The 23,846-nt window shown below is 38.8% G+C and overlaps 1 protein-coding gene across 3 annotated transcripts in view; it reads right to left on the reverse strand.

Annotated features, from left to right (window-relative positions):
- The window catches only part of P4HA1 (prolyl 4-hydroxylase subunit alpha 1), a 97,926-nt gene extending 74,828 nt beyond the window's left edge, over positions 1 to 23,098 (reverse strand). The window contains exons 1-2 of one of the 3 annotated variants that reach the window (XM_055535538.1): positions 22,855 to 23,097; positions 2,277 to 2,396 (exon numbers count right to left, since the gene is read on the reverse strand). The gene's annotated coding sequence lies outside the window, so the exon portion shown is untranslated. Of the gene's footprint in view, positions 1 to 2,276; positions 2,397 to 22,854 lie in introns of all 3 variants that reach the window. The other 2 variants (XM_055535527.1, XM_055535518.1) reach the window with 2 other exon arrangements.
- Positions 23,099 to 23,846: the final 748 nt, after the last annotated feature.

Raw genomic sequence — 23,846 nt, forward strand, 5'->3', positions numbered from 1 at the left:
ACACACACACATTTTCCACATTAGAAAACTCCCAATCTCTTTCTCTCTCACACACACACACCACACACCAACACACATACACACACACCATTTTCCGCCTAACTTCAATCAATAAAAATAGATCACCACAGAAACTGACATGCTGGAAGTCCTCCTAAGTTTCCTCCAGAACCACACAGTAGTGAAATACACTGTTCTCTTGGCTGCCTTACAGTGATTCTTTGGGAAGGCTTCTAGAATGTAGCAGATGCAGACACTTCCTCTCCTGGGCTCTTGCCAAAGCCCAAGGTTTTTTCAAAATCCTGGGCTGTCTGAACAGTCTAGAATTTTCTCACTGTTTAAACAGATTTCTGCCATAATTTCTTCATAAATGAATGTTATTTCCAGCAAATACAAATGCTTTTGCTGTACCAAGAGAAGGCTAACCAGAAATGTTGTCTAAACATTAGCTCTGATGAGAAAGTTTAGATCTGTCAGATAAGAAGTTACCATTTTTTTCATTGCTAAAATGTATTTTGTCAGTAAAGTTTCTCTGTCATCTTTCATTGTCCTTAAACCTTACAAATGAATCAAGAAACACTGGCCTACAGAAATTACCAAAAAAGCTTGAAAATTTCTTTATTCTAGATGAAATAAAGAGTCATAATAACAAAAAACAAAACAACAAAAGTTACTGGACCTCTGAAAAGAGAATTTTTTAAACTTAAACATAAGATACTCAAAAGCCAAATGGAATTAAAATACACAAAATAACAGGTTTATATATTGTTTTATAAAAACTATAAACTAGGAAACTAAAGAAAACAGAGCTCATTTAAGGAACTCCTACAAATCAATAAAAAACCCAAGACATCAGCAGATAGGTGGGCTGAAAATGAAAGCCACTCAGTTGCATCCAACTCTTTGCGACCCCATAGACTGTAGCCCACCAGGCTCCTCTGTCCATGGAATTCTCCAGGCCAGAATACTGGAGTGGGTAGCTGTTCCCTTACCGAGAGGATCTTCCCAACCCAGGGATTGAACTCAGGTTTCCTGCACCGCAGGCAGATTCTTTACCATCTAAGCCACCAGGGAAGCCCAATAAGTGGGTTAAGAACCCAGAAAGCCACAAAAGAGGAACTATAGTTAACGAAACCCACTGAAACAAAAACTCACTCATCAGTAATCAAAGACTCAAGAAGTTGAAATAAGATAGCCAGTTTTTGCCTATCAAATGAACAATTAAATGTAACAACTAAATTTAAAATACTTAATGATGATAGTGCTATATGTCAAGAAACTTAAAATTAACATATTCCTTACTTGTAAATTCAAATGAAAACAAGATTTGAAAATTAACATCAATCCTACAACATTCATTGCTGGTGGGATCGCAAAATGGTACAGTCACTCTGGAAGACAGTTTGGCAATTTCTTAAAAAATTAAATACACTCTTACCATATGATCCAGCAATCATGTTTAGTATTTACTCTAAGGAGTTGAAAATTTATGTTCACAAAAGCCTACACATGGATATTTATAGCAACTTTATTTATAATGGGCAAAACTTGGAAGCAACCAAGATGTCCTTTAGAAGGTGAACAGATAAACTGTGATACATCTAGGCAATGGAATATTATTCAATGCTAAAAAAGAAATGAGCTATCAAGCCATTAAAAAACATGGAGGAATTAAAAATATTACTAAGTGAAAGAAGTCAATCTGAAAAGGCTATATAGTGTATAATTCCAACTATATAATATTCTGGAAGAGGTGAAACTATGAAGAGAATAAAAAGATTAGTAGTTGGTAGAAGAAGAGGGGGGGATGAACAAACGGAGCACAGAGGATTTTTAGGGCAGTGAAAATACTGTGTAATATCATAATGATGAATACATATCACTATACATTTGTTCATTTTCACAGAATTTACAACACTAAGAGTGAAGGGGTAATGTTAAACTACGGCCTTTGGGCAATTATGATGTGTCAATGTAGATTCATTAATTTTTAAAAATATGCCATTCTGGTGGGGGGCTACACATATTGGGAGCAGGGAGTACATGCGACATTTCCATACCATCCTCTTAATTTTGTTATGAAGCTAAAACTGCTCTAAAAAATTAAGTCTTAAAAAAAATAAACACCATACAACTCTGGTGGAATCTATACTGAAGAAGAAGTTTCTACTACACTCTGATAGAAAGTTAGTAATAAATACTAATCAAAACAAAGAAAAAACTTAACATTATAATATGATAATAATTTTACAAAAAAATATGCAGAGGAAATTCACCAAAATGTAGTTGTCCCTGGAGAGCAGAACATTACGTGATTTTTTTCTTTCCTATTTTTCAGTATTTTCCAGATGTCAAGGGTTTGGGCATCCCTGGTGGTTCATTGGTAAAGAACCCACCTGCCAATACAGAAGACACAAGTTTGATCCCTGGGTCAGGAAGATTCCTGGAGAAGGAAATGGCAACCCACTCCAGTATTCTTGCCTGGGAAATCCCACAGACAGAGGAGCCTGGTAGTCCACTGTCCATGAACTCGGATAAGAGTTGGACACGACTTAGCAACTAAACAACAACACAGGGTATATTTACTTTTATACTCGATGCTTATTTTTTATCATGTAATAAGTTTTTATTATTTAATTTTTTTTTTTTGAAGTATAGTTGTTTTGCAATGTGCAAGTCTCTGCTGTACAGCAAAGTGACTCAGGTATATACATACATTCTTTAAAATATTCTTTTCCATTATGGTTTATCACAGGAATTGAATATAGTTCCCTGTATATATAGTAGCCTGCTCCAGAGTGGGGCCATGTTGTTTATGCATCCCATATGTAACAGTTTACATCTGCTGATCCCAAACTCCCCATCTTTCTCTCCTCCAACACCCTTTCCCCTCTGCAGCCACAAGTTTGTTCTGTCTGTGAGTCTTTTTCTGTTTTGTAGACAGGTTTATTAGTGTCATATTTTAGATTCCACATATAAGTGATATCATAGGATATTTGTCTTTCTCTTTCTGAGTTACTTCACAGTATGATAATCTCTAGTTGCATCCATGTTGCTGCAAATGGCCTTCCATTCTTTTTCATGACCAAGTGGTATGCTATTTTATATAGGTACATCATCTTTATCCATTCATTTGTCAATGAACATTTAGATGTTTCTATGTTTTGGCTATTGTGAACGATGCATGTATCTTTTGGAACTATAGTTTTGTCTGGGTATATGCCCAGGAGTGGGATTGCTGGATCATATGGCAGTTCTATTTTTAGTTTTCTGAGGAACTGCCACACTGTATTTCACAGGGGCTGTACCAACCAACATTCCCGCCATGAGTGTAGAAGGGTTCGCTTTTCTATACACTCTCTGGAGCATTTTCCATTTGTAGACTTTTTAATGATGGCCATTCTGATCCGTGTGAGATGGTACCTCACTGTAGTTTTGATTTGCATTTCTCTAATTATATTTGCTTTTATAATGACAAAAATTAACTCTATACAAAATAAAAAACCTAAAACATCAACTTCCATATTTTGGCACTGTAAGCCTTTAATGAAATGGTTAACCACACTCTAACACAATAAAGTAGCTAACATGTTTGCGTATGTCCCATTTTCTAACTCTATAATCCTCTAGATTTCTTGCTGTGCTTCAAAGACTGTTAAGCTTATTTGAAAGCAACCGAAAGTGTGCCACTCCTGACAATGAAGTGGCACACTTTTCTATTCTCCTTTCTCCCAGAAATAGACATATGACCCAGGCTAAGCCAGTCATTGACCCTCATCCCTATGAATTTAACTGTTGAAGAGTGGGCTTGTGAAATGGTAAAAAGCAGCTCTTTCTGGAATTGCTACACTCAGAGGATGTGAATTTGGAGCTGCCTGTGACCATCTGTGCCACCTGACAAGCATACACAGGAACTTAATCTATAAAAATGACAAAGTTATGCAGAAACAAGCAGTTTTACAAGCTCCATGGCCCTGATTCTTATAGTTTCTGCTCTGAACCTGTGAACTTCCCCAATAATCTTCCAACTCAGCTGAGGGAGCCTGTAAATTCCCTTTTTCTTAAACTAGTTTAAGTTGGATTTCTGTCACTTGCAATAGAAAATTCAGACCCTCTCACAGCATTACTCCAAATTACCATGCCAACCTAAACTAGTTAATATAAATGAAGATAGAGTATATAGCAGTGGTTCTAAACTTTAGCTGTATCAGATCACCCAATGGTCGAAGTACCTAGATCACATATGCAAGTTCTCAGGTGCTGCTGCTGCTGCCGCTCTGGTGATCACACTTTGAGAACCACAGGATATGACTACCTCTTGAAATCATACAAAAGGTGCTCTCTGCCTTTAAAATATATTTTACTTCAATTTATTTTTTAGAACATGTCACGGAATTTCTAATTACTCTAGGGAATGGTTTCTCTAATCTGTCTGAATACTATGCCTCATGCACATTCTTTAGAAACCTTAAGTGGCATGTTTATAGGCAAGCATATCCTTATCAATCACAGGTTTTTAAAACATAATGGTTTCTTCACTTACGATGTCTCACTTCCATTTATTACCACCTTTGTTCAGTTAGCAGCATGCAAAGCAATCATTATGTACAACTAAGAGTAAAGCATCCCCAAATGCTTTTATCAAAAACAGGAAGATATAAATGCCTTCTGTTCTAAATCCTCAAACAAGCTTGAAATAGAATTTAAATGGGTTAAAAAGGATGCAATCTTCTTCAAAAGAAGGTAAATCTCAGATTCCAGAGAAGACACAATGAAAGAAAGAGAAGAAGAGAAGGGATAAAGGAGGAAAGGAAAGAAAGACAAAGAAGAGGCAGATACAAAGACAAATTTATACAGGAATAAAATTTATTACTGAAACAGTATGGATAAGTTACTCATAATATTTTGGTTCTTGGTTGGATGGCAGTTTCATGAGTGTTTATTAATCTATAAATAATCTCTCTCTATATATATATTACATATAATGTTTGAAATGCATGAATATTTTTAAATTAAAAAAAATTTTTAATTTTAAATATTTCTAAAACTATAAAGAAAACAACAACCTGGGAATCATATTCTCTGGTAGACCTGGACAAAAATAAAATGCAAAGTGTACTGTTTATCTAAAACTTTCCTACTGTCCTTCTAGAAAAGTCCAGTCCCACATATTCACAGATCAACCAAACCTGGGAACTATAGTTAAACAGTTCTACTACATTGTAAATATGACTCTGAGTTATCAGGATTCACTGAACTGTATATTTAGGTTATTCAATGGATTACTAGAACAGGGCATCTGGCAAATAATTCTATCAGCCTTTTGGTCTAACATTTTTCTTCCAAGAAAAAAAGTGCAACATTAACAAGTCTGTCTTTCCCAAACAAATCACTCAAAAATTAGGCAGACTAAAGAATGCTTGATATTCTAATCTTTCTCTGACACGAAAAACTTTTTACAGGGCTCCCTCTAACAGTCTCTCCACATCTTCCACAACTTGTTCCAAACCCTCTTTTAGACGGTTCTAACTTTAAGATTATTTTTCCTCATACAAATTCCATACTCAACTGTTGGTTTTCCTGACATCTGTGTTAGACTTTAATCTTTCTGACAGGTTTTATGGTCAGCACAAAATATCAACACACATTCAAGCTGCTAATTCAGGCCACTGCAACATGGTATATACATCTAGACAGAATGTCTCTTTCATATAAGCAGGATGGATTTTCCAAGACAACTAAGAGTGATTGCTAATAGAACCAGTTATATTTCTGTTCTGCCCTGTAATTGCTCTGCCAATTGCCATTTGTTTTAACTTAACTCTAAGAATCCCAGTCATACTTCTACTCCCAAAGAGAGTGAGCTGCATCTCTGGTACATACATAAAGTCTGGGATGAGTGCTTCAATGGTATGACCAACTTTTCAATTAAAAACCCAGAAGTCATGCTAGCCTCTTTGCCACAATTTTCTACACTTGAGCAGTGAACCCAGTCTTTGGCATCATTCCAGTGGAACAGCAGTTTAGGAGATGACTGGAGAGAACCTCTAAACCAAGATACTGCCCTTAACTGAAAGTGCTATGTAGGCTGTCTTTCAGAGGTTCTTCCAAAGCTAAGTCTTCCCTGTCAGAAGTAATCTGAAGATAAGATCATTTCAAAAACACACGCTTGTTTTCCCTACATGGCACCTCAATCATCCCTACTCTTTCTTCTGGAAATTGCCACCTTCTACCTTTTTAACTGCCCCAGTTCACCTGTAATTCATTCCCACAGTTTTACCAGTCATATTATATAGCATGATACTTCTCCCTGACCAAGTGGCCATTCAAAGTTCTTTGTCAGAAAATTTGAAAATGAAACTGAGAAAAGAGGTGGCAGGTACTCTTTGAATGTCTGAACTATTTTACAAATAAAGCTTGGGAAAAGTTAAGGACCAAGTGAATGCAGCTTATCTAGAAAGATTTTAAAATGATGCACATACACAGAGAGGAAGACAGACAAGAGACAGAAGAAAACATGCGGATGTTCCAATTATTCTGAAAATTTAATCATACTCCTGACCTCTGTTGCTAAGACAACTTCCTATCGCCACAATTCTTAAATTCCATTATGGACTAGCATGAGTTAAGATTTCTGTTTAACCCAGAGTCCAAATTAATATACTTTCCCTCCTCTCTAAAGAAGATGTCCACCAATATATTGTGAGAAAGCCCTTAAACAAAGAAGGTAAGAAACCCACTACCAAAGCACCCAAGATTCAGTGTCTTGTTACTCCACATATTCAGCAACACAAATGCTGGCCTATTGCTCTGAAGAAACAGTGTACTAAGAAAAATAAGGAAGAGGCTGCAGAATATGCTAAACTTTTGGCCAAGAGAATGAAGGAAGCCAAAGAAAAATGGCAATAACAGATTACCAAGAGATGGAGGCTGTACTGAGAACTTCTGAGTCCAGTCAAAAATGAGATGTTCCAAGAGTGACAAATAAGATCTAACATCAGATCTAAAAAATAAATTAAAAAAAAAAAATACACACACACACACACACACACACACTCGCTCATCAATGCTGTTTCTTTAAGGCAAACTAAAAAAGGTAAATAATTCTCATGTATTTACTACTCTCTATTCCCTAGCACCAAAAAGGAATATTTTTCAATGATCTTTTAAATGTTTTTCTTATAGAAATTCAATGAATATATGTGAGATACAAAGTTTAAGAATAAATATGATTTTAATCTATTTAAAAAAAAATTTAAACTGGATTCACAACTGAAGTTAAGCTCAATATTTAAAGTTTCTATTTCTAAGAAAGTCAAGTTCCCCTAAACCAGAAACATTTTAATAATAAATGTAGGCTGAGGGGAAAGTTTGAGAATGAAACAAATCTTATTTATAATTAAAATGGTGCCATTCTTCAATGATTTTTAAACTGTGTATTTTAAATTGTAAAATATACCTCTCAGTTATTTCAAACACTTTAGTTAGCAATGCATACATTTCCCAATATAGGATAAAGTATCAGGATTCTTTTTCTCAGAACAGGAAAGAAACAAAAATTACCGTACGTGAGACTAGGAGGCCTGCAATTTAGTAAAATTTCATCAGTAATGTTGACTTTTATTTGGTGGTCCCTTTAAAGGGAAGCAGAATAAGCAAAAAGATAAGGTATCTAATATGAGGCCAAACTTGACCACCAGCTAATAATAAAAAATCAGCAGTACTTCAGATGAAAGTGCCTTGGACAATGCCTGACACGTAGAAGACACTTAAGAAATGTTACTTTTGGATGTGGGGCAAGAGCACAAGAATAAATAGATTTGTTGCCAAGAGTGTCTCAAAGGACATGGAAAAAGAGGTGACTTGGAGAACTGCGGGAAGCCCAGGCAACCTCAACCCTGGGCTAAGGCAGTGAAAAGGACCAAGAAGCCCAATCTACTAGCAAACAGATGCACAGGCTTTATAATTTAGAAATTTGAGTGGGAGAAAAAAGTAGACAGAGGCAGTGGAAGGGAAGAAGTAAAAGAAGTAAACATTAAATTATACATGCTCTCCTTGTGGCTTGTAAAAATGCTGGTATTTCCCAAAATTAACATAGTCTATATATTTCTCATCTGACGAATTTGCAGTATCTTCTCTTTGTTAATGAAACTATGTGTTTCATAACATGAATATCAATAAATATTATTAGGATATTAAAAACAGTAATAATATAAAACACAGCAATTCTTTAGAAATCAAAAAATGTTAACAATTGTCTGAGAGGGAATCACAGTCAATTCTCTTTACTCAATTTCTGCATTTTAATAAACATTTTTAACAGAAAATTTGTACTTCTATAAATAAACAAATATGCAAGCTAACAAATGAAGTCAAAGTAGCACTGAAGTGAAAAGATCAAGTCAAATCATTGGGTTAGTAAAATTCAAATGAGCAACTCCATACTTCTACTAGGGCATAATACCACCATCAATCCCTTCTGCTCAAAAACAATTTGTATGTATATTTGATTTACAGAAAAAATCCTGATAAGGCAACTGCAGTGTCTTTGCCGCCCTTAGGATACAATTGGAAAATAAAATCTTGTACAATACACATTTTAGATTTATTAAACTTAAGGAATATATGGGCTTCCCAGGTAGCTCAGTGGTAAAGAATCCACCTGCCAATGCTGGAGACTTGGGTTTGATCCCAGGGTCGGAAAGATCCGCTGGAGAAGGAAATGGCAATCCACTCCAGTATTCTTGCCTAGGAAATCCCATGGACAGGGGAGACTGGCGGGCTATAGTCCACAGGGTTGCAAGAGTCAGACACGACATAGCCAGTAAAACAACAACAAGGAACATGTGGTAAACCAAACTATATTCCAAAAGAAGTGCTTTCAATGAAACTTAAAGATTGATTTTTAAAATTATTTTAATTGGAAGATAATTACTTTACAATATTGTGACTTCTGCCATACATTGACATGAATCAGTCATGGGTGCACATGTGTCCCCCCATCCTGAACCCCCTCCCAAATCCCTCCCACCCTATCCCTCTGGGTTGTCGTTATTTTTTTTTTAAAGCAAGCTAATACTACTTGAAAAATTATCATTTACAAAAAAGCAACATTCCCTTTAGAAAAGGACCTGTCCATACAAACAAGAACCAAACACCGGAAGCAACAGCAACCAATATGTTAATTACCTGGGAATAAACTTAAGAAAACTTTATATTGACCCTAAAATTAACTCAGAATGTATCCAAGATTATCTTGAAATCAAAAACTATAAACCTCTTAGGGAAAAAAGAGGTGTAAATCTTCATAACCTTGATTAAGCACTTAAACATTAATATCTAGACAATAATTTCTTAGATATGACACATAAAAAGCACAAGAAGCCAAGGAAAAAATTAAACAACTTCATCAAAATTTAAAACTTTCGTCTTTCAGGAAAGTGAAAAGACAACCAAAAGAATGGTTAAAAAAAAAAAATTAAAAATCATATATCTAACAAAAGTTTAACACCTAGTATACAGTATTCTTAGAACTGAACAATAGAAAAATAATCCACTTTTTAAATGAGAAAAGGATTTGAAGACACATTTCTCCAAAGAAGCTACAAATGGCCAATAAGTACATGAAAAAACTCAACATCACTAGTCATTCAGTTGCTTAGTCGTGTCCGACTCTTCGCGACCTTATGGACTGCAGCATGCCAGGCCTCCCTGTCTATCAACAACTCCCGGAGTTTACTCAAACTCACATCCATCGAGTCGGTGATGCCATCCAAACATCTCATCCTCTGTTGTCCCCTTCTCTTCCTGCCTTCAATCTTTCCCAGCATCAGGGTCTTTTCAGATGACTCAGCTCTTTACACCAGGTGGCCAAAGTATTGGAGTTTCAGCTTCAACATCAGTCCTTCCAATGACTAGTCAGGACTGATTTCCTTTAGGATGGACTGGCTGAATCTCCTTGCAGTCCAAGGGACTCTCAAGAGTCTTCTCCAACACCACAGTTCAAAAGCATCAATTCTTTGGTGCTCAGCTTTCTTTATAGTCCAACTCTCACATCCATACATAACTACTAGAAAAATCATAGCCTTGACTAGACGGACCTTTGTTGATAAAGTAATGTTTCTGCTTTTTAATGTGCTGTCTAGGTTGGTCATAACGTTCCTTCCAAGGAGTAAGCATCTTTTAATTTCATGGCTGCAGTCACCATCTGCAGTAATTTTTGAGCTCAAAAAAATAAAGTCTGACACTGTTTCCCCATCTATTTGTTGAACCAGATGCCATGATCTTAGTTTTCTGAATGCTGAGCTTTAAGCAAACTTTTTCACTCTCCTCTTTCACTTTCATCATGAGGCTCTTTAGTTCTTCTTCACTTTCTGCCATAAGGGTGGTGTCATCTGCATATCTGAGGTTATTGATATTTCTCCCAGCAATCTTGACTCCTGCTTGTGCTTCATCCAGCACAGTGTTTCTCATGATGTACTCTGCATATAAGTTAAATAAGCAGGGTGACAATATACAGCCATTACATACTCCTTTCCTGATTTGGAACCAGTCTGTTGTTAAATGTCCAGTTCTAATTGTTGCTTCCTGATCTGCATACAGATTTCTCAGGAGGAAGGTCAGGTGGTCTGGTATTCCCATCTCTTGCAGAATTTTCCACAATTTGTTGTGATCCACACAGTCAAAGGCATAGTCAATAAAGCAGAAGAATATGTTTTTCTGAATCTTTCTTGCCTTTTTGATGATCCAGCAGATTTTGGCAATTTGATCTCTGGTTCCTCTGCCTTTTCTAAAACCAACTTGAACATCTGGAAGTTCACAGTTCACGTACTGTTGAAGCCTGGCTTGGAGAATTTTGAGCATTACTTTACTAACATGTGAGATGAGTGCAATTGTGCAGTAGTTTGAGCATTCTTTGGTGTTGCCTTTCTTTGGGATTGGAATGAAAACCGACCTTTTCCAATCCTGTGGCCACTGATGACTTTTCCAAATTTGCTGGCATATTGAAGGCAGCACTTTCAGCATCATCTTTTAGGACTGGAAATAGCCCATCTGGAATTCCATCACCTCCACTAACTTTGTTTGTAGTTATGCTTCCTAAGGCCCACTTGACTTCACATTCCAGGATTTCTGTCTCTAGGTGAGTGATCATACCATTGTGATTATCTGGGTCGTGAAGATCTTTTTTCTATAGTTCTTCTGTGTATTCTTGCCACCTCTTCTTAATATCTTCTGCTTCTGTTAGGTCCATACCGTTTCTGTCCTTTATTGTGCCCATCTTTGCATGAAATGTTCCCTTGGTATCTCTAATTTTCTTGAAGAGATCTCTAGTCTTTCCCATTCTGTTGTTTTCCTCTATTTCTTTGCATTGATCGCTGAGGAAGGCTTTCTTATCTCTCTTTGCTATTCTTTGGAACTCTGCATTCAAATAGGTATATCTTTCCTTTTCTCCTTTGCTTTTCACTCCTCTTCTCTTCACAGCTATTTGTAAGGCCTCCTCAGATAGCCATTTTGCTTTTTTGCATTTCTTTTTCTTGGGGATGGTCTTGATCCCTGTCTCCTGTACAATGTCATGAACCCCCGTCCATAGTTCTTCAGGCACTCCTGTCTATCAGATATAACCCCTTGAATCTATTTCTCACTTCCACTGTATAATCGTAAAGGTTTTGATTTTGGTCATACCTGAATGATCTAGTGGTTTTTCCTACTTTCTTCAATTTCAGTCTGAATTTGGCAATAAGGAGTTCATGATCTGAGGCACAATCAGCACCCGGTCTTGTTCTTGCTGACTGTATAGAGCGTCTCCATCTTTGGCTGCAAAGAATATAATCGATCTGATTTCAGTGTTGGCCATCTGATGATGTCCATGTGTAAAGTCTTCTCTTGTGTTGCTGGAAGAGGGTGTTTACTACGACCAGGGCATTCTTTTAGAAAAAATATTAGCCTTTGCCCTGCTTCATTCTGTACTCCAAAACCGAATTTGCCTGTTACTCCAGGTATCCCTTGACTTCCTACTTTTGCATTCCAGTCCCCAATATTAAAAAGGACATCTTTTTTGGGTGTTAGTTCTAGAAGGTCTTATAGGTCTTCATAGAACCCTTACTTCAGCTTCTTCAGCATTACTGGTCGGGGAATAGACTTTGATTATTGTGATACTGAATGGTTTGCCTTGGAAACGAACAGAGATCATTCTGTCATTTTTGAGATTGCACCCAAGTACTGCATTTGAACTCTCTTGTTGACTATCATGGCCACTCCATTTCTTCTAAGGGATTCTTGTCCACAGTAGTCGATATAATGGTCATCTGAGGTAAATTCACCCATTCCAGTCCATTTCAGTTCACTAATTCCTAAAATGCCAACATTCACTCTTGCCATCTCCTGTTTGACCACTTCCAATTTGCCTTGATTCACGGACCTAACATTCCAGGTTCCTATGCAATATTGCTCTTTATAGAATTGGACTTTGCTTCTATCACCAGTCACATCCACAACTGGGTGTTGTTTTTGCTTGGCTCCATCTCTTTATTCTTTCTGGAATTATTTCTCCACTGATCTCCAGTAGTATATTGGACACCTACCGACCTGGGGAATTCACCTTTCAGTGTCCTATCTTTTTGCCTTTTCATTCTGTTCATGGGGTTCTCAAGGCAAGAATACTGAAGTGGTTTGCCATTCCTTCTCCAGTGGACCACATTTTATTAGAACTCTCCACCATGACCCATCCATCTTGGGTGGCCCTACACAGCATGGCTCATAGTTTCATTGAGTTAGACAAGGCTGTGGTCCAGGTGATCAGATTGGTTAGCTTTCCATAACTGTGGTTTTCAATCTGTCTGCCCACTGATGGAGAAGGATAAGAGGCTTATGGAAGTTTCCTGATGGGAGAGACTGACTGAGGGGGAAACTGGGTCTTGTTCTGATGAGCAGGGTTATACTCAGTAAATCTTCAACAATTTTCTGTTGATGGGTGGAGCTGTGTTCCCTCCCTGCTATTTACCAGGGGCCAAACTACCGTGGAGGTAATGAAGATAATAGCAACCTCCTTGAAAAGATCCCATGCGTGTACTGCTACACTCAGTGCCCCTAACCCTGCAGTAGGCCACCACTGACCCACGCCTTGGCTGGAGACTCCTGGACACTCCCGGGCAAGTTTGGGTCAGTCTCTTGTGGGGTCACTACTCCTTTCTCCCGAGTTCTGGTGCAAAAGGTTCTGTTACGTCAACCAGTTCAGTTCAGTCGCTCAGTCGTGTCCGACTCTTTGCAAGCCCATGAATCGCAGCACACCAGGCCTCCCTGTCCATCAACAACTCCCGGAGTTCACTCAAACTAACATCCATCGAGTCAGTGATGCCATCCTGCCATCTCATCCTCTGTCGTCCCCTTTTCCTCCTGCCCACAATCCCTCCCAGCATCAGAGTCTTTTCCAATGAGTCAACTCTTCGCATGAGGTGGCCAAAGTACTGGAGTTTCAGCTTCAGCATCATTCTTTCCAAAGAACACCCAGGGCTGATCTCCTTCAGAATGGACTGGTTGGATCTCCTTGCAGTCCAAGGGACTCTCAAGAGTCTTCTCCAATACCACAGTTCAAAAGCATCAATTCTTCGGCGCTCAGCCTTCTTCACAGTCCAACTCTCACATCCATACATGACCACTGGAAAAACCATAGCCTTGACTAGACGGACCTTTGTTGGCAAAGTAATGCCTCTGCTTTTGAATATGCTATCTAGGTTGGTCATAAAGTTCCTTCCAAGGAGTAAGCGTCTTTTAATTTCATGGCTGCAATCACCATCTGCAGTGATTTTGGAGCCCAGAAAAATAAAGTCTGACATGGTTTCCACTGTTTCCCCATCTATTTCCCATGAAGTGATGGGACCAGATGCCATGATCTTAGTTTTCTGAATGTTGAGCTTTAAGCCAACCTTTTCACTCTCCTCTTTCACTTTCATCAAAAGGCTTTTGAGTTCCTCTTCACTTTCTGCCATAAGGGTGGTGTCATCTGCATATCTGAAGTTACTGATATTTCTCCCAGCAATCTTGATTCCAGCTTGTGCTTCTTCCAGCCCAGCGTTTCTCATGATGTACTCTGCATAGAAGTTAAATAAGCAGGGTGACAGTATACAGCCTTGACGTACTCCTTTTCCTATTTGGAACCAGTCTGTTGTTCCATGTCCAGTTCTAACTGTTGCTTCCTGACCTGCATATAGGTTTCTCAAGAGGCAGGTCAGGTGGTCTGGTATTCCCATCTCTTTCAGAATTTTCCACAGTTTATTGTGATCCACACAGTCAAGCCTTTGTCATAGTCAATAAAGCAGAAATAGATGTTTTTCTGGAACTCTCTTGCTTTTTCAATGATCCAGTGGATGTTGGCAATTTGATCTCTGGCTCCTCTGCCTTTTCTAAAACCAGCTTGAACATCTGGAAGTTCACGGTTCACATATTGCTGAAGCCTGGCTTGGAGAATTTCAAGCATTACTTTACTAGTGTGTGAGATGAGTGCAATTGTGCGGTAGTTTGAGCATTCTTTGGCGTAGCCTTTCTTTGGGATTGGAATGAAAACTGACCTTTTCCAGTCCTGTGGCCACTACTGAGTTTTCCAAATTTGCTGGCACATTGAGTGCAGCACTTTCACAGCATCATCTTCCAGGATTTGAAAGAGCTCAACTGGAATTCCATCACCTCCACTAGCTTTGTTCGTAGTGATGCTTTCTAAGGCCCACTTGACTTCACATTCCAGGATGTCTGGCTCTAGGTGAGTGATCATACCATCGTGATTATCTTGGTCATGAAGATCTTTTTTGTACAGTTCTTCTGTGTATTCTTGCCACCTCTTCTTAATATCTTCTGCTTCTGTTAGGTCCATCCCATTTCTGTCCTTTATCGAGCCCATCTTTGCATGAAATGTTCCCTTGGTATCTCTAATTTTCTTGAAGAGATCTCTAGTCTTTCCCATTCTGTTGTTTTCCTCTATTTCTTTGCATTGATCGCTGAGGAAGGCTTTCTTATCTCTTCTTGCTATTCTTTGGAACTCTGCATTCAGATGCTTATATCTTTCCTTTTCTCCTTTGGTTTTTGCTTCTCTTCTTTTCACAGCTATTTGTAAGTTATGTGATTATGGAAATGTAAATGAAATACCACTATGAGATACCACTTCACAGCCCCTAGGATAGCTATAGTAATAAAAAGAGTAAGTATTGACAAGGATGTGAAGAAACTGGAATATTCATACATTGCTGATAGGCATGTAAAACGGTGTAACTACTTTGGAAAACAGTTTTCCTAAAAAAGTTTTAGGAACTTTTCAGTTCCTAAAAAAGTTAAACATGCAGTTACCATATGACCCAGCAATTCCACTACTAGGTCTATACCCAAACCAAATGAAAGCACATATCCACAGAAATATTTGTACAGGAATGTCCACAGCAGCACTGTTAATAATTGCAAATAGGTGGAAACAACCCAAATGATGACTGAATAAACAAAATTTGATATAACCATACAATGGAATCTTATTTGCCCATAAAAGGAAATGAAGTACTGATACTGCTACAATACAAATAAACCTCAAAAACATTATGTTACATAAAAAAAAATCTATAGACATAAAAAGCATATTAGTGATTGCCTAGAGCTGGGGGAGGGAGAGGAGACTGACTGCTAATAGATCTGGGGTGTCTTTTTGGAGTGATTTATTTAAAAAAGGATTAAAGTTGATTGTCATAATGGTTACACAACTCTGTAGATGTATTAAAATCCACTGAATTGTACACTTTGAGAGGTAAATTATATGGTATGTGAATTATATCTCAATAAAGCTGTTAAAAAAAAAAAGAAATCAAGAACTTCCTTGGTGGTACAGTGGATAAGAATCTGCCTGCCAATGTAGGGGGTGGAGGTCTGATTTCCTAGTCTGAGATCAAACCTGCTGCAGAGCAACTAAGCAACAAGAGAAGCCACGGCAATAAGAAAACCACACATGGCAACTAGAGGGTAGCCCCTGCTCACAGCACAGAGTAAGCCTGCCCAAAGCAAAGACCCAGCACAGGCAAAAATAAAATCAATGAATAAAATTATTTTAAAAAATTGATATAAACTCTCATTTCACTAGGTAAATCTGGGAGTAGGAATGCTAGGTTCTACAGTAAGCATACATAGTGGTGGTGGTTTAGTGGATTTAGTTGCTAAGTCATGGCCAACTCTTTTGTGATCCCATGACAGGCTCCTCTGTCCATGGGATTTTGCAGGCAAGAATACTGGAGTGGGCTGCCATTCCCTTCTCCAGGGGATCTTCCTAACCCAGAGATGGAACCCAGTCTCCCACATTGCAGGCAGATTCTTTACCGGTTAAGCCACCAGAAAAGCCCACCCATATATATGTTTACCTTCATAAAAAACTGCCAAACGTTAAAGTCGCTATACTGTTTTCATTGCCCGTGTCAACAAATGAAAGCTCCAACTGCTCCATGGTCTCGTCAGCATTTGGTATTGTTTTTTTTATTTTTCCTTTCTTCCTTCATTTTTCTTAATGCCTTAATTTTCTCACTACTGGTTTCTCATTGTGGTTTTAACTTACAACTCTTCAATTATCAATGATGTTTAACATCTTTTGGTATATTTACTTGCTATCCATATTCCTTTTTTGGTAAAGTTTCTACTTAAATCCTTTGTCAAATTTTTAATTAGACTGTTCTCTTACTATTGAATGTTGTGAGTTCTGTAGATATTCTGGATACAAGTTTTTTGTTAGATATGTGATAGGAGAATATTAACTCCCAGTCTGTGACTTGTCTTTTCACTTTCATAACACTCTTTCAAACAGCGTAAGTTCTTAATTTTGATGAAGTTGAACGTAGTACTGATTTATTCATTTATGGATCATGCTTTTGGTGTCTTTTTGCTGATTTTAAAAAAACAAAAACTCTGCTCAATCTAAGGTCCAAAAGATTGTCTTCTATTTTCTTCAAGTTACTTTCTAGCTTTAGGTCTTATTTTGAGATCTATGAACCATTTTGAACCAGTTTTTGCATAGACTGTGGGGAATTGTTGCGCTGAGGCCATAATAAAGAAAAATTTTCTATTTTGATGCTTGAAGGCTAACTGCCTTAAAGCCCACTTCCCTCTCCCTTTGCCCCACATCTGGATAAGTTAGTATGAAAGCCTGGCCATTCTCTCCACTATCAATGGGAAGCTAAAACCATGAAAATCCCACACATGGGAACTATCACACTCCAAGTCACAATGAAAATTAAACTCAACCACCCTACTTCACTTTTGCTTCATTCTGGACTAAACCTAAGACCTCTCCTTAAGGAATCCTTTTGCATTGACTTGATGAGTAAACCTTATTTCCTATTTCATATCCATTGGTGCCTTTCTGTCATCTGTTCCAACATTTATATGAATTCCTGAGCAAGGGGCTGCCCAGTGTCCAACAGAGGATATTAGATGCCCAAATAAGACGGAGTTTTTTTATATATGAACATCCAACTATTCCAGATTATCCTTTCTCTACTGAAATGCCTTAATACCCTCATCAAAACAAACTGACCATTTTGCATGTCTGAATTCTCTATTTTGTTCCATTGATCTGTAAGTTTGTCTTTTCTCCATCTTTACTCTTGAGTATTGCAGTAATATAGTAAGTTGAAATCACAAGTTTTTCGACTTTTTTGTCTTTTTCAAAATTGTTTTACCTTTTTCTAGTTCCATTGTTTTCCCATATCAATTTTAGAATCAGCTTGTTACTTTCTATAGGAAATCCTCTCCTCCTGAGATCTGGCTGGAATTGCATTGACTCTACAGATAAGCACAGGACAAATGCTTATCTTAACAATATTAACTCTTCCAATACATGAATATGGTATCTCTCTCCACTTATGTAGGCCTTCTTTGGTTTCTTCCATTAGTGTCTTATAATTTTCATTATACAAATCTTGCACATGTCTTGTAAAGCTAATACTAAATATTTTATAAGTTTTGGTGCTATTGAGATGGTACTTTAAAATTTTTATTTCCAATTGTCCTTTGCTATTATATAGAAATACAACTGATTGTTATATATTGACCTTCTATCCTTCAACCTTGCAGAATTCACTTATTATAGAGTTTTTTTTTTTAAATCTTTCTGCACAGAAAAAGATTTTCTGCACAGACATTCTGTCCATGATTAGAGCCGATTGCTGCCCTTTGAAACACACTGTTAAAAGAATTAAAACAAGCCACAGTCTGGGAAAAAATATTTCCCTATCACATATGCAGCTATTCCACTCTTAGACATTTATGTCAGAGAAAAGAAAGTATATATTCCTCCAAAGACTTATATGTGAATGCTCATAGTAGCTTTATTTATAATAGTTAAAAGCTGAAAACCACCCAAATGGCCGTCAATTAGAACACGGACAAAAAGAAAGTTTTGCAGTATATCCATACAATATAATATTACCCAACAATAAAAAGGCACAAACACATAACAATATGGATGAATTTCAAAGCACTAATACTGAGTTTAAGAAGCCAGACATCCTCCCCCCACCACAAGAAGTACACACTACATGAGGGGTCTCAAACAGTGGGACACGACTGAGTGACTGAACTGAAAGTCCTTTCTTTGTTATCAGATTGACTAAAAATCTTTAATCTGATTTAAAAAGCCCAATTCAATCCCCTAGAAAACTCTTAGTGGGAAGAAACAATGACTGGTATAAGAATTTTTACTGTCATGTGTTTCTTTTCCAAAATAAAAAAAAAAAGTACAGGTAGAAAGAAAATTAGTTACGGTTTTGCTAAACAGGTAGATAAAATAAACCACTAAATTTCAGGCTTCTCTTCACAATATTTACAATGAAGAAATAGCTCAAGTGCCCAACAAGAAAAAAAGACTGAGTATATTAACTTCATATAACATCACTATTTAAATGAAAAATATGCAAACCAAAACATGGCCACTAAACATGGACATTTATATAAAACACTAAGCAGGAAGTTTAAGAAGTCCAAGAGAGTACTCATTCACTGATGACAACTATGTAAGAAACATAAATCTCTATACTATATTGTTTTTGTCAATGCACAGCCAAATGCACTAACAGTCACACTGATCATCCAAACAACATCAGGAAAAGGAATGTTTTTCATTATATCAAGTTCAAAACTGTTGGAGTAAACATAATGAAATCCTTTGAGTTTCATTAGTTTTTACTGAAGCACAATTATTTGGCTAGAAAAAAACTAATGAGAGAATAGCTTTAATTTATACAAATAAATTTCATTGGGTAGAAACATAAACGAAGCTTTAACTAATGAAGCTTTCACAAATCCACATACCCACTTTATTTGGCTTGTCTCATATATTCATTTACTATACACACACACACACACTCGCACCTTATAATGTAATTGTAAGATTCAAGATCTTAGGACTTCCCTGGTGGTCCAGTGGCTAAGACTCCGAGCTCCCAATGCAGAAGGCCCACTGGGTTCCATCCGTGGTCAGGGAACTAGATCCCACAACCCACAACTAAGAGTTTGCATGGCACAGTGGCCTGGTGCAGCCAAATACACAAATGTTTTTAAAAAGATTCAAGATCTCACTGTAAGAAGAATAAAGTGTAATGTCAAGGGTCTATGCAATTTGTCTTTACCTTCAAGCATTTTCCACTTTTAGAGCAGAACCAAAGATATGTTACAGTATGTAAGGGGGTGAGGGGAGGCCAACATGATGTATAATTACCTAGGCAATTAAGCAATTCAACAATTCTCCAACCAACTTATTGACTTTGTTAAAAACTCTTCTCTGCACAGTTGTTCAGTCATGTCAGACTTTTCGTGACCCTTTGGACTGTAGGCCACCAGGCTCCTCTGTTCAGGGAATTTCTCAGGCAAGAATACTGGAGCGCGTTGCCATTTCCTCCTCCAGGGTATCATTCCCAGCCCAGGAAATGAACCCCTGTCTCTTGCACTGCAGTCGGATTCTTTACCATTGAGCCATCCAGGAAGCCCTAAAAACTTTTAGCCAAAGTTTACTAGGGTAATCTATACAGTCAAGGCCAGTCAAATATAAAGCCTAGATCTATTTTCCAAAATATTCAAGAAATCCTGCCTCAAGATACCTAGATGCCTTTATTCTGTATCTCTTTTTACTTATTAGTTCCTAACAGGGTTAGGGTTTTTAGAATTTACAGATGCACTTATGGAGGGAGAGAATTTCTGTAAATGGTGATTAAAATTCCACACTGATATGTGTACTTGCATTTTCAGACCCAGAGTCCACACCTTCTATCAGATTTCCAATGGACTTCACGACCACAAAATAGGTTGAGAACTACTACTATGAATCCCACAGGGATACTTTTCAAATCTAAGTGATGTAATTATATTTCTCCCAATGGATAACTGCTAAGTAAAATAAGGCATTCTGTTCACAGAAGTGAAGGCTCACAAGCTTTAGGCTGCATCCATGGAATAAAAGCAGGAGCTCAAACCTATCTGCCCTATGAAAGATACTGCTTGTCAATATACAACCCACTCTGAGGTAACAGAAAAGGTTAACATCTCCTTACCAAAACCCCAAGATTCACCTGCAACAACCTGCACTACTCTGGTAATACACAGCCTTTTTTTTTTTTCATTAGTCTTTTACACTAATTTTTTCTGCAATAATTAAAAGTACATTTTCATTTTTTTCACTATTTTAATTACCAAAATGGCAAATACAATTATCTGCTTACCAAAATCCTTGATTTTCAGTACTTCAAAACAAAACTCATTGTAAGATATCAAAGGAAATAGCATTCTTCACCTAAAGACACAAAGTAATCCTTTTCGTAGTAACTATGTTAAATCTACAAGAATCCTTTGCCATCAGACATCTGAAATATCACAGGACTTAAGGCATAATGTACTAAAACCAAAACTGACAGGACTTTCAAAGCTAAGGAACAGGACTTCGCCGGTGGTCCAATAGTTAAGAATCCGAGGACCTGGGTTTGATCCCTGCCTGGTCTGGAAATATCTCACATGTGGAGGAGTAACTAAGCCCATGTGCCCAACTACTGAAACCCCTGCAGAGCCCTGTGCTCTACAAGAGAAGCCACCGCTATAAAAAGCCTGTGCAGGGCAACTAGAGAGTAGTCCCTGCTCACCACAATTAAAGAAAGCCCATGGGCAGAAAGGGAGAGCCAGCACAGCCAAAAATAAATAAATAAAAAAGTTTTAAGGTAAGTAATAAAACTTACACTTCCCACGATTGGGGGGGAGGAAGGTAAATATGAAGTTCATCGTTAAGATTAGGAATTACATTCACAGGCTAAAAGTCAAAGTTTAAAAAAAAAAATCACTGAATGTCTACTTAAATTTTAAATCAAGGGAAAAACCCTTATTCAAGGTTGTTCACTTTCAGCTTCTTAAATATTTCTTGCTTATTATATCCATTTTTTCCACAGATATTTGATCAGAAAAATCCCTTTTAAGTGTTTCATAAATTAAATTCCAGTATTCCTGCTATGAAGACTTGAATATTTCATCAGATTTTTAGGAAAAGACTAGCCTCATTCATAAGCTACATATAAATCTAAAAGGGGAAATACGTTTCTTGCCAGAACCTATTAAAAAAAAAGGAGAAGAAGAGGAGGCAAAAGTTGATGAAAGAACACTGCTGCCACGTCTTTTCCCTTCCCCCACTCAGTAGTGGCTATTCCATTCCTTCAGAGTGCATTCCAAGGGAAAGTCCAAGAGCCACAGCTCTCAAGAGAAACCAGAAACAGTTAAGTTGAAACTGGCAAGCCTCTTTGGCCTTTTAGATCAATTTCCTAAAAGGAGATCCAGCTTCTGCTTCATCCCTTTCTTAAAGCAAACAGTGCAAAATTCCAAGTCCTGTCCATTCTATCCGGAACGCCTATGTTGTTAGTGTCTACGACCTGACTGCATTTAATACATTCGATTATTTAGGAGAAATGGTCTTATGAAACCATTCCCCTCGCCCCCTTAAAAACATGCAGCTGCGGGCCATCCATGTAACTCAACTCGGACTTCTCACACAGCCACAGAATATGATTTTATGATTTACTGATGTGGACTTTTAAAAGCTGCAAATTCGGCTGAGAGAAAGAGAGGGGGAGGGGAGAAGCTCATGTGCCTTTAAAAAATTTTTGTAGCAGAAGAAGGAAGGAAGAAGACTAGCTTCCCAGTTCACTGGAGGATCTGACAGCCGACTTCCTCAACCTAGCTGCCGGAAACCCGCTGCCCGGGGCTACCTCCAGCTGCTCAATCAGCCCGCGGCGCGCAACAGATGAGTTAAACCTGAACTTTCCCGGGTAGGTCTGCTTCCCAGACCCCACGACTCCGGCAGAATAAAAATGCCCGAGCGCTTCAGCCTCAGGTCTAAGCTTTAAAAACCGCTCTCTGTTGCCACATGCTAACCATCTGCGGCTGTGGAGGCCGAAAACCCTTGCATACCCCTCAGCTTTGAAGGGAGGGACCCACGTAGGCGAGGCGCTTGGAAAACTCAACAGGGTGATTCCTCCCCAGGAAGGAATATTCAAGAAAGTGCTGGTCCCCGGGGCGGAGACTGAGGCTGCCGCAGCCCTAGCGGTCCGGGGCGCCAACCTGCGAGGCGGTGGAAAGGGGAGCACGGAGGACTGCTAAAGGGCCTCTGGGGCTCCCAGGGGAAACGGGGCTCAGGGCGAGTCTCCAAAGGAGAAAGTACTGAGGCAACAGTAGTAAACTGGGGAGCACACCCCCCCGCCCCCGAGCCATACCACGAGAGGGGGCAGGGACCAGACCAGCAGAGCCATCGAGAAAGGCCACGGCTGCCCAAGGACTGCAGCCTCAGTCCCCAAGGTCGGGCGAACGTCTCACCTGGGAAGTGGCACGCGAGAGCTGCGCGTTCTTCAGTACCCGGTCGCCTGCACCCGGCCGGCTACCTACTCCTTTCCCTCAGCCCGCTGGCGGCGCGACTGGGCAGCAGAGGGAGCCAGTTAGCCCTTTTATAACCTCCAGACTGCGACGGCTGCGCTGAGGAGGAGGCGACTGCAACCCTCGCTACGTGAGCTCGATCACACCAGCGGCCAGGCGTCTGCGCAGGCGCCCAGTCCCGGCCCTCTCCGCCCCTACCCGTGGCCCACGGCCCACGCCCCGGACTCCTCACCAGCCCGTGGAGTCTGAGGCTGAGAGGAGGGACCGACGGGCGGGCCTGGGATGTAACGCGCCTGCGCGGGGCTCTCACCAAGCCACCGTCTCCATGGTTACCTGGGATTTGCGCTGCTTCTTTCAACAGGTTGTTTAGAGCCTGAATTTTAGGATCAGCCCCTCAATCAGGCCTGAGCGACGAAAGCACCAGCGAGGAAATGTCTTAAATGTGAGAAGAGGAACAATAGAAGCGTAGAAAATAGAGCAGAATAGAATAAGTATCGGGAGGAAAACAACACAGTGTATTCTGTCTTGCTGTCTCGGCCCTGAGGCTTTTTGCTTTACCTCCCTCCCTCTGTCACCTACACTCATTTTATGTGTATCTTGTTCCATCGCACATCTTTATACTTAATCAGTAGATAACGGACTGCGCGCTCCGCAGATTTCTGGGTTCAATTTGTGGCTCAGTCCCGTGAAACTATGGGGATTGATCTCTCTGTATCTCAGTTTCCTGCAAAATGAGAATGACAAATAGGTACCTCATAGTACCTACCTCGTTGTTGTGAGGATTAAATGAGATGATGTATGTAAAGCACTTAGAACATGCTTAGCACACAGACAGGACTTGGTAATTATTAGATGGTGTTGTAGTGGTCATGTATGGATGTGAGAGTTGGACTGTGAAGAAAGCTAAGCGCCGAAGAATTGATGCTTTTGAACTG

This window comes from Bubalus kerabau, chromosome 1 (assembly GCF_029407905.1).
Source record: "Bubalus kerabau isolate K-KA32 ecotype Philippines breed swamp buffalo chromosome 1, PCC_UOA_SB_1v2, whole genome shotgun sequence".
NCBI classification, from domain to species: domain Eukaryota; kingdom Metazoa; phylum Chordata; class Mammalia; order Artiodactyla; family Bovidae; genus Bubalus; species Bubalus kerabau.